Below are 12,842 nucleotides of genomic sequence, written 5' to 3'. Positions count from 1 at the left end.
TTTAGCATGGGTAATAGGCACCGGAAACCTTTACTCTTTTCACAATTTATTTTTCATTCTTTTTTTAACACTCTTGATATGTTTGATTAATTCAGAACTATTAAAGCCATGTCAGGTTTAGCCATTTAGCATTAGCGCATCATCGACTGTTTATGGCATTGGTAATATACTATACTGTGTATTGGACAAACATTATAGGAACCATAGAAGGACAGGACAAAGCTCAGGACAATGACAGGACAAAGCTCAGATGTGCTTTTCCATTAGTGGGTCACACAAACTAACCCCAACATGCCATTGTCGATATGGGGAGGATTTGGTAGTTTTATACATGCTCTTTACACAGACTTAACTCCGCATGTTTATGGTGCATGTATGTATTTCCAAATGTAATAAATGTAATGTGACCCTGTCTCTGTCGATTTTCTTTCATTCCATTAAAATGCTCATATAAACCGTGTCAACTTAATGAAATGAAAGTCTCCTTTGTCGAATATGAATGAATGATTAAAGACACGAATCGCTAACCGTGCAGAGGGTGTTTGTTACGAAACACTGACACTGTGTGGTTAAGATGTGCAGTGCATGATTGCTCTTATAAAAGACTAATCCTCAAACAAGCGACCGTGAAATCACAAATGGCGTCTTTTAGCTTTAAAAAAATACACATACAAATACACAGTTCAACTATTAACTGTTGTGCTGTGCTGAAATTTGTTGAAAGTATGTAATTTGTTTCTCCCAGTCAAAAATGACTTCCAAAAATCACTTGTAGGCCTAAATCTCTCATTGTGCTGTGTTATCACCAAATCTTGGATTCAATCTTCTGACTTCTGACTTTGTTTTCTAAGATGCAAACAGAATTGTAAGATATACAGTAATTCTGAGAAAAAAAATAATGCAAAGTGCACTGTACTACATATAGCCTAATGTTTGAGTCACAAGCACATAGGCTACTCGTTGGCCTGTAGAAGGTTTTATTTTTATTAATTTTTTTAAATAAAACCCTATTTAAAATGCAGAGCCTCATTTTCATATCACCATCCATCATCATTACACTTTAATGCATTAAAATAAAAACAAATCTAATTGACTATTCTTTGTAGTGTACTTTCTAAAATGTTTCATACCTTAAGCATCGCCTTTTCTGGTTTTAGGTTGGTTTTGGTGGACCGGCTAAAATAGCAAAGACCAAGTTGACAATATGTTTAGAAATTAGAAGTTAATCTTAATACATACATTTCTAAGGCAGCATGGTCAAAACGTCTACAGTGGAAAGAAGAAGTGAGTGAAATATTTTCGATTTCCTGGTTTTCTGCTTAAATTGGTCATGAAATGTGATCTGATCTTCGCCAAAGTCACAAATATCAACAAACACAATATTTTTAAGCTAATGAACACAAACATGATGTTTCATGTCTTACTGAACACACCCATTGAACACACAAAGTGATGGAAGAAAAAGTAAGTGAAACAGTTTTTTAATAATTGGTTTAACCACCTTTCACAGCAAAAACCTCAAGCAACCGCTTGACGTAGCTGTGTATTAGACGTGCATAACATCCAGGAGTAATTTTGGACCATTCCTCTTTACAGAGCTGCTTCTACTTGGTGTGAATGGCTCTCTGAGGTCTTTCCACAGCATCTATATTGGGTTGAGGTCTGGGCTTGAAAAGATAGATGATATGTCTCTGAAGCCAAAAGATAGATGATATGTCTCTGAAGCCATTCTGTAGTAGATTAACTTCAAACTATTATTATCCTGCTGCATCACCAACTTCTTCTGAGCTTCAGCTTGCGGACAGCCACCTTGAGATTATCCTGTAGGATATCCTGATTAACTTGGGAATTCATTTTCCCCTCCACAATGGCAAGCGGTCCATGTCAGGAGGCAGCAAAGCAGACCTCCACCATACTTCACTGTGGGATGAAGTTTTCATGTTGCTACGCTGTTTTCTTTTTATGGTATAAATAGCACTGCATGTTCTTCCTAAAGACATTTTCCCAGTAGAGTTGTGGTATCAAGGTGGTCTTTGGTGAACTTTAGGTGTGCTGAAATGTTTTGTTTGGAGAGCAGTTTCTTCCTTCGTGGTGTCCTTCCATGGATACCATGCCTGTTGAATGTTTTACGTATGGTTGACGCATGAATGGAGAAGTTAACCAGCTTCAATGAATCTTTAGATGTTATTCTAGGGTTCTTTTTCACCTCAGTGAGTATTCTGCATTGTCCCTTTGGAGAGATCTTTGCCCACTTATGGAAAGTAGCCACAGTACCATATCCAGACTCGATATAGTTGACTGATTAATATCTAAAGTTTTTGAGATGACGCTGTAACCTTTTCCACCTTGTCCAGTTGGGATTTAGTGGCTCCAGAAGCCAAGTGTTTCGCTTCCCTTTTGTATGTTTAATGAGTGTGCTCAATAAAGACACGGAAGAGGATTATTTGCATTTTATCAGTCTAGAAATATTGTGTTTGTTGATATTTGTGACTTTGGTGAAAATCAAGTCAAATTTCATGACCAATATATGCAGAAAACCAAAAAATTCAAAGTGGTTAAATCACTTTTTCTTACAAATGTACATGCCATTAGACATCTGACTAAATTATTTTATTTGTTTGATTATTTTTAACATGTAAAAGTACAACTTTGCTGTGAAATCTAATTAGTTTTTCAAGTAAATGTAGGAATAATTTGAATTGTTATTAATACTGTAATTAATATTTCAAGATAAACACTTACCAGGCTGAAATAACTTTCCTTAATTATCCATGCATCATTTTTTAGAAAAATCATGCTAAAATATGAGCATCAAATACGAAGCATCAGGCCTTTGAGGAACAATAGCCTAATGCATCATATTTCAGCTCCAAATGAGTAACTGAATCTCAAAGCAGGGCAGGAAAGAGATCCATGCGATGAGGTTTCAGGAGCAGCTTGTGTGGAATAAAATGAAATCTCCAGAGAAACACATCATATTGAACTCCTCTTAAAGCACATGGGGCCGCTGTCCAGCATCAGTTGTCTAAGCTTCATAATAGCATCAAGCTTTGCGTAATATAAGCATGCAACAGAACTAATTAAATGCAAAACACATTTAAGAGCTTTTCCATCATTATGAGAACATATGAGTATTTCAACAATGTAGTATTTTTATTTTTTTTCTGCTGGGTGACTACAGTCTTTACTGTTGAAGACATTCAGTGCACATGAAACATTTTGCATAATTAAGCCTAAATGCTTAAATGTCAGCTTTCTCCTCTAATCCTCTCAGTATTTAATCTGCCAGCAAGCGTGGAGATCTCCACATCCCACTAGCAGAAGCCTGTTCCACCACATTAATCCTGATTTTTTTTAACTCCTTGAACACACATCCTCCGGGTATGACATTAAAACAACCTCACAGCACTTTAGAGAGGAGGAGAACTAGTTCAGCGGTGGAGAAACCACTGCTCTGTCTGTTTGTTTGCTGCGTGGAAGTGTCAGAGTCTTGACTCATGGAGACGGTGAGTGAGAAGTCCTGAGGATAAGCCTGGCTGTAATTAATGTGTTCTCTGTTTCAGCGCCGTCGGCAGCTTGGAGCTCTCCTAACAGCTAGTGAGCTATGGTGACAATTATCAAGTGCAACCGCAATCATCTTTCTTTCATGCACTCTAGATACCCATCTGATGCCTTCCGAGGGTGTTACACCTAAGGGCATGTAATGAAAAACATCTTATTATCATCGCTTTATTGCAGTTTTATTTGAAATGAATTAATATTTATTAGTTATTTACAAAATAGTTATATATTTTTTAACATTTTGCATTATTCATATTTTTTTTTTGAATATGTATTTCAATAACTTATCCCATGTTAATTATTAAAAACAATTAACAATTTAAAAATTATATTAAATATTTACTTAAATTACTACTTTTGTTATAAGCCTACACTGTAAAAAAATACGGAAGCAACAGAAGGTTTTATTATTTTTACGTAAATTTACAGTTAAATGCCATAATTTCATTAACTGCTATAATGTTAATATACCAACTTACTGAAGTACTGAAATCTGTTTTGTACCTATGCTAATAACCACCAAATGCAGGTGGTGATGAGAAAGTCACAGGATGAACCAAAGCCCATCACAAGCAGCTTTTAAATAATAACATGTATGGAAGGTGCACAGTGTCATTCACACAAACACTAAACACCATCATGGTAACTCACAAAACTTAAATGAAGCAATAAACATTCATTTAACAACATTAGGTGTAACACACAACCCTAAACAAAACTGATAAGAAAAAGCTAAGAAAAAACATTATTTCAACAAAAATACATCAAATTTGAAATGTAACGCAGGGAATTCTGGGAATGTCTATAACGGTTATTCACCATATATACTATAGGGGAATTTAACGTTAACCATTTGACAGGTTTTTACTCTAGCATTTGTAAAAATTCAGTCTTTTTCTTAAAATCGTTATTAATTATAGTATTGTTTATTTGTATTTCTAATATATTTGTGTATTTGTTTTTCCACACTAGAGACACTGAGCCTCTTATGGTGTGTGCACACCAAAAGCTAATTTAATTGCGTGAGTGAATTTCATACAAAGTCAAAGGAAAAACGCAAACAGATTTGTGCTAAAGGAACACTAATGACACTTTTTGGGCATACCATTATTTAAACAAAAATGCATAGGCAAATATCTTTGTATTAAATGTTTGTATAATTATGTCATTCCTCTATTACCATAAGTCTCAACCACAAAGGACTGGAGAGGAGAGATGATGTGTGTAATTGCAGTGCTGTTGCTCATCTTAATGCAAGTCCTTAGGGTTTAACATTAACTTGGTGACTAAGTAACAGACCCAGTCAATGCCTTTATTGAATTCATGTCTGGATAGCCCTTCTAAAAAGGCAATTTAAGCGCTTTAACCACTTAGCTGCATCATGCTTTAGGAGGAAAAGTGAACTGATGAAATTATCGATCTATCAGAGAATTACATGATTCACACAGTGTGCTGGGATTGGGATGCAGCGCCGCACAACATGACTGCTGCTGACAGCATGAGAACAGAGAACTACAGCCGTATTACTGACGCTGACAGACCATTAAAGTTTCAAATAGAATTAGTGATGTGACCTCTGCAGAAAGAGGTGAGGAGGTGTGCTTGAGCCCTGTTAAAACTACATTGAGTCTGATCCGGTCCCACTGTCAAAAAGCTCTGGCTCAGTTCAACCTAAGCATTTATCCTACAGCAGTTTATTTAGTAGTGTTACTTTTACAGTATGTCATTGAGATACTGTTACAGTTTATGATCAGAAGTGATCCTATCTATGACCATTGGATCAATCACCTTTAGAGAATAGCACAAAATACACAATGCCAGTACCTTTAACAATAACATAAACATCCTTTTGTAATTTAAAACATAAGCAGGACTAGTTTCGTCAGTCTCATTTAATTTTTTGCACATTTTAACCATCTTGCACCTCTTGTTGAGGTTTCTCTACCATGAAACAAATATTTGATGGCAATTATTTTTCAACTTTTTGGAGGTCTTCTGTTATTAAAACTTTATTGTTATTACCATTTGACCAGACTCAGTTTCATTTTGTTTTTTGATAAAATCTTTGAAATTTGCTGTGTTTGGTTGTCCAATTTATCAGCAAGATTTTCCAATTGGCTTTAATGTTGAGAGGAACTCTGTTTCAGTTCACTAGTACATGCACTTACAGCTGTCTCTTGTTTCTACGTGAGGTTAAACAGTTTGCTGCAGTTAGCCTGGACCTGGGTAGTAAGATGTCTATTCTCCTTCGCAGGTATGGGAACCTTCCCAGGCAAATCATACTGGCCACCTAAGGACACTTGAGAACCATGTACCGATGTCCCTGCTGGAGAGGGAGTACACAATTGCATCTGGTCCTTGTTTCCATTCCATACATGAGGTTGTATTGATGTGCTAAGAGAAAAGTTTGGAGGAGCAAACGTGGGTTCTTGATTGCAATATAGTGGATTGAATGGGGATAGGATAATTAGACACCTGCGTTTGCCGGCCATCCAGACCAGTTTGTTCAGACTGGAGTGGCAACATCCTCAACATCAATGTCCACAAAAGTTGATGATGGATGTGAAACATCTGCTGTTATGTACGGTGTAGGAAAGATAGGGCAATTGTGATAACATAGTTCACAGCGGTTAGACCCTCTTTTGTTACTGAAGCTTAAGACCAAAAATTCAAAGACAGGTGTTGGTTTCTAAAACAATCCACACAAAACATGGTAACCACACTTTTCACGCTTACATATAATTAGCTGAGGTATGGTATGCGTATTTGGTGTGCTGTCTGGGGAAGGGCTCCGAGCTCGGGAGTGGCCCGAACCTAGAGTACCCCCCCTTCCCCGTCTATTTGGGAACTCGAAGTGGGGAGATGGGGTGGAGGAGGGATGCTGATAAACAGTCAATGGATAGAGGTAAGTCAGCTGTATTAATACTATGGTATTGATTACTTGATTGTGGTCCACCGGTGTTGATTAGGCAAAGTATCTGACGCGCTCCTCCCGAATCTTGTTACTAAAACCTCATTTAGTTTGATTGATGGTGATTGATGTTTGTGTGTCTGGTTAGATGTCCACTAAGCTCATCTTTTTCGAGAGCCGATGGTGATTAGATGCCTTGATTGAGGAGGAAGAATGAACTGTTCAAAGGTCTACCTGGAGTCTGATGCACAGTCAGTGTATTTCTGGTCCGCCCAAGACAAAACTCACTCACAGTTACAGCATTCCAATCCCATGTAGTTCAACTACATTGTCCACTGTGTGAAACTCCCATAGCATTGTAATCTTCAGCCTTGTTGTTTCATTGTCGGCGGCTTCTCAAATAGCTCAAATTTCTCAAAACATAATGTTTGTTGATTTATCTTCCATACGGCCCACAGTTAGGAAAAGAGCAGCCTACAGGAATTGTAGTAATCCAGGCATAACACGGTAATCTCCAGTCTTCGTTTTTGGGGCCTTATGGTTAGAGATTTGGACTCATAATCCAAAGGTTGCAAGTTCGAGTCTTGGGCTTGCAGGGATTGTAGGTGGGGGGAGTGAATGTATAGCACTCTCTCATCCTTCAATACCATGACTGAGGTGCCCATGAGCAAGGCTCTGGGACTGCGTGTTCACTTTGCATGGGGTAAAATGCGGAGCACGAATTCCATGTATGGGTTATAAATCTTAGTTGTATGTCATGTCACTTTCACTTTTTTGCACATTTTAAATGTCTAAAGCAGGGATAGTCAAATCTGGTTCACAAGATCCACTTTCCTGCATACTTTAGCTCTAACCCTAATCAAACACACCTGAGTATGCTAAGTAGTGTCTTCAGCATCATTTTTTAAATCACAAGTAGGTGAGTTTGATCAGGATTGTAGCTAAACTTTGTAAGAAATTGAATCTTGTGAGTCAGATTTGAGGATCCCTGGTCCAAAGACTCCAGGCAGTTCAAGCTTTGTCCAAACTCTCATACTCGGTACAGAGAACAAAAACTCTCTTTAAAGCAAATGTATGTAGTTTTGTGCATTTTTGCAGCTTTGGAGTCCCCTACAGTTAAATGTGTGTCATGTACTGTTGTAAATATATTACTGCTGTAATTACAGTAGATCGCTTTGAATCATCTGAACACATACAGTGTCACTAAAGAAAGAAATTAGAAAACAAAGTACAATGGAAATTAGCATTGAAGACTTAAATACTTTATGGTGATAATAATGAAAGCCTTATAAATTAATTGATAAGAACTGGCTTAGTTAACAGAATTTAAATTTAATATTATTTTTTAATATTTTAATTATCTGGAAGGTAGTTGACTCAGGACCGCACTCCAGTATAGCAGGTGGCAGTAATGCACCTTATCGTAAGATGTCTAGAGCCATTCAAAAAAGTAGTAGATTGCTTTACACATTGCATATGCTTCGGCCATAAAAAAACAATATGCATTTTACATGAAATTTCAAAATCCTCTGGCATATAACTTACATAATCTCAGAACAGACTTTTGGTGGGGAATCGTGGAAAAGAAACCTTGTCCTCATTAGAAGTCGGTGTACTATAAGAATGATTATGAAACAGATTTTTCAAGGTAAACAAAAACTTGAGTAGCCTACAATTGCTTTAAATCTTGGAGGAAAGCTATAGCTACATTACACTGAAACTGGGTCAAAACACATCATCTTTGAATAATAAAAAGGATTATAATACCTTCTGCAATCACATTAATATTTCACAGAGCACAATAATAGACTTTACCTTGAGTAGTATGGCAAGCAATCTGAATTTGCTGGAAATTTGTGGAGTAAACTCTACAAATGGTTAAAGGAGATGCATGCTTGGCATACTAAATTAGACACAGATTTTGAAGCTGTTTCCAGACAGGTCCTGAGAGCATTTTATTGTACATATTTAGGCTGTTGTGACAGACAAGCTGGCAGAGTCAGAGAGACCAGAACAAACTTTAGACACAAACATCGTAGTCTCTAGGAAATAAGTGTGAATGTGAGGCTGTGGAAGAAATGCACTGAAATACTTAGTTCTACAACACAGTTAAATATAGCCTATTACTTGTTTTATAGGATTTAAATTATATATATGTGTTATATATAAAATGCATGATAAAAAAATTTAATTATTTATTTTTGTAGCAATCCGATAGCAAGGCAGAATTTTATTTTTGTTGTTTTATATCTCATGTTATTAAACATAGAATTAAAAATGGTATATGGAAATCTCATATAGGTTTCCTGCACTTTTCAGGACTTTTCAGGCACTTTTATTCCTCCACAAGCTACTCTATCTCATCTTTTCTCTACCAACCCACCTGCTGTTTTGTCTTCATCACTTACCTCTGGCTAAAAAGAAAGTAGCAGCTTACAGCAACTCATTCTCACAAAACATTGCCCAATTTTCACCACCAATTTGCTGCTGACCTCATTTGAGACTGTCCCAGAGGAAGAAAAAACTCCCTATTTACAAATGAACACCTGCCTCTCAACCCCGCCCCCTCCCTCTCCTTCAAGAGTTCTATACTGATGCCACGATAAAGTCATTCAGACCCACACAGCTGAGCTCATCATCGTTAACCCCACAAACAGGCCACCAAACTGATTCAACAGCAAAAGACTACTGTCACGGAGCGCGCGCCTGTCACTGAGCGCGCGCCTTCACCTCTCTCCGGTCTCATGCGCTCCTTGTCACCTGAGTTCTAGGACTGCAATTCCCATCCTTCCCTTCTGCTATCATTAGTTTCCAGCCCTGTCTGGTTTTCTCATCAGCATCATCATATCCACCTGTTAATCATTATCCCCCCTTTCTCTGGACTGCCTGGTTCTGTGTTTCTCTGTGAAGTGTTGTTTTACCACGCTGCATGTTGCTTCGTGCTACCTTAGTGTTTTATGCTCTGTGCATCCTTGGTTTGATACCTGCTTCAATAAAGTCCTGCAGATGGATCCGACTGCCTCTACTTCGTCATTACAGAACACTTCACCACCACAGGATCCAGCAGACTTCCTGAGTCTTGCTTCCGAGGTTCATTCCCAGGCATCTGTGTTACTCACACACCAACAGCAGCTGACCAAGTTAACGAATCTCACAGAAGAACTTGTGAGGTCTGTTCATACTCTCACTCTGCAGAGTGCGGTCGCTAATTCAGCTCAAGCTCCCGCTGCACCTGTGCCCGTCACATCAAGCGTGAGTATGGCTGCATGCAATCCCAAATTATCTCTACCAGAGAAGTTTAATGGCTCATCAGCTGCCTGTAGAGGATTTCTGTTGCAGTGTGAATTATTCGTCAGCCAGCAACCCCAGCTGTATCCCAATGACGCGTCCCGCGTTTCATTCATCTGCTCACTACTCACCGGGAGGGCGTTGGAGTGGGCGACTGCTCTCTGGTCTGGGGGTCATCATACCTTTCCCTCCTTTAATGTGTTTATGTCTCAATTCAGAGAGGTATTTGAACATCCCGCTGGCGGCAAGGAACCAGGGGAACAACTCCTCACATTAAGTCAAGGGAATTCCACCGCGGCGGATTACACGATTTCCTTCCGCACCCTGGCAGCGCAGACGGGGTGGACAGAGTCACCGCTTAAACTGCTGTATCGTAGGGGGCTGCAAACGCATCTGCAAGGGGAATTGGCGTGTCGCGATGATGGGATGTCCCTCGGAGAACTTATGGAGCTTGCCATTCGCCTCGACAATCTCATCCGCTCTCGACGCACGCCTCTCACATCCAGCTTTTTCACTCCTCCCCCTTCCGGCACGGATTACGAGCCTATGCAGGTCGGCTTCACACATCTCACCACAGAGGAACGTGAGAGAAGGATGCGGAGTAAATTATGCCTGTACTGTGGCCAAGCCGGTCATCAGAGAGTTTCATGTCCTGTAAGACCCAGATCCAGTGATACCTCTGCGGTGAGTCCTTTGATTAATTCTCCACGTTCTCTCACCCTCGAAGTTTCATTGTATTTTAATGGGAGTAGTTGTGAAACAAGAGCTTTAATTGACTCTGGTGCTGCTGGTAATTTTGTCGATTTGGAGTTTGCCTTGTCTAAAAATATCTCTCTCATTCCTTGTGAGTCTCATGTGGCTGTGGCCGCTCTGGATGGACGCCCCCTGGGGACAGGGGAGGTACAATACATCACGCAGCCTCTGACGCTCAACTTCGGGTCTCGTCACACGGAGAGAATTCAGTTGTACTCAATAAACTCACCCCTTCATCCTGTGATTCTTGGATTGCCATGGCTGGAGAGACACAACCCTCTCACAACCCTTCCTGGGTCGACAGGAGAATCAATCAATGGTCCCCTTTCTGTCACGCCCACTGCTTGCCTGCTCTCCATGGTCCTGAATCTAGCCACAGTTCCCCCGAGAGAGTGAATCTGCAAGGAGTTCCTGCTGTATATCATGATCTGGCTCAGGCATTCAGCGAGAGAGAGGCTTCACTTTTACCCCCGCACCGGTCCAGTGACTGCGCCATTGAACTTCTACCTGGAGCCGTTCCCCCGCACGGCCGTGTGTATCCACTTTCGCAACCGGAGACTGAGGCCATGAGAGCGTATATCGAGGAACAGCTTGCTAAAGGATTTATCACCACTTCCACATCCCCGGCGTCCGCGGGGTTTTTCTTCGTCAAGAAGAAGGACGGGAGTCTTCGGCCCTGCATCGATTTCCGTGGTCTCAATGAGGTAACTGTGAAATATCGATACCCTCTGCCTTTAGTCCCTGCAGCACTGGAGATGCTTCGCTCAGCCCGGTACTTCACCAAATTGGATTTGAGGAACGCTTACAACCTCATTCGCATACGGAGAGGTGACGAGTGGAAGACGGCCTTTTCTACGACTACTGGCCACTATGAGTATCGGGTAATGCCCTTCGGGCTGTCCAATAGTCCTTCTGTGTTCCAGTCTTTCGTTAATGAGGTCTTCCGGGACATGCTGAATCAGAGGGTTATTGTTTATATTGATGATATCTTGATTTTTTCAGAGACTCTCGAAGCTCATGTACGGGACGTGCGTGCAGTTCTCAAACGTTTGATTAAGAATCAGCTCTACGCCAAAACTCAGAAGTGCGAGTTTCATCAGACGCGCATCACCTTCCTGGGATATGTCATCAGCGCTGAGGGGGTTCTCATGGATGACAGCAAGGTCAAGGCCGTGGTGGACTGGCTTCAACCTTCTTCTGTGAAGGAGTTACAGCGATTTCTGGGGTTCGCCAACTTTTATCGTAGGTTCATTCGTAACTTCAGTCTCATTGTGGCTCCTCTCACATCTCTTCTCCAGGGCGGGAAGCGCTTCCGATGGTCTTCTGAGTGTACTGCAGCGTTTAATCAGCTGAAAGAGAGATTCACTGCCGCACCCATCCTCCATCATCCAGACCCGGAGAGGGAGTTCGTCGTGGAGGTTGACGCCTCGAACTCTGGAGTGGGTGCGATCCTGTCCCAACGTCACGGTAACCCTGCAAGAATGTTTCCCTGTGCCTTTTACTCCCGCAAGTTAAGCTCGGCAGAGCGCAATTATGATGTGGGTGACCGGGAGCTTCTAGCCATGAAGGCTGCCCTGGAGGAATGGAGGCACTGGCTGGAGGGGGCACGTCAACCTTTCACCGTCCTCACAGACCACCGAAACCTCGAATACATCAGGTCTGCCAAGCGTTTGAATGCTCGCCAGGCTCGCTGGTCACTGTTTTTCTCCCGTTTCAATTTCAGGATCACGTACAGACCTGGGTCCAAGAACGGGAAGGCTGATGCTCTGTCTCGTCAGTTCGAGGATTTCAACGAAATCACCAAGCCTGAACCCATCCTACCTCCCACTCTGATCGTGGCACCTGTGCAGTGGGATATTATCTCTGAGGTCACTGAGGCTCAACAAGCTCTTCCTGTACCGGCCGAGTGTCCTGTGGACCGCCTTTTCGTGCCTCTCGAGCTCCGTGAGCGGGTGCTTCAATGGGTTCACTGCACACCCAGCGCGGGACACCCAGGTATCACTGCTACTGTACAGTTAGTCTCCAACCGCTTCTGGTGGTCCACACTCCGGGCTGATGTTATCAAATTCATCCATCAATGTTCCACCTGTAACACTGTCAAATCTTCCCACCTTAAACCTGCCGGTCTCTTACAGCCACTTCCAGTTCCTCAGCGCCCGTGGTCCCACATCGCTGTGGATTTCGTAACGGATTTACCTCCGTCTCAGGGATTCACCACAGTGCTGTCAGTCGTGGATTGCTTCTCCAAGTCCTGTCGTTTCATTCCCCTTAAGGGTCTACCCACTGCCATGCAGACTGTGGAGGAACTTCTCAAACACGTATTTCGTCT

Source organism: Carassius carassius, chromosome 28 (genome assembly GCF_963082965.1).
Source record: "Carassius carassius chromosome 28, fCarCar2.1, whole genome shotgun sequence".
NCBI lineage: Eukaryota > Metazoa > Chordata > Actinopteri > Cypriniformes > Cyprinidae > Carassius > Carassius carassius.
The sequence above is the reverse complement of the archived record's forward strand: the minus strand, read 5'-3'. Positions refer to the sequence as shown.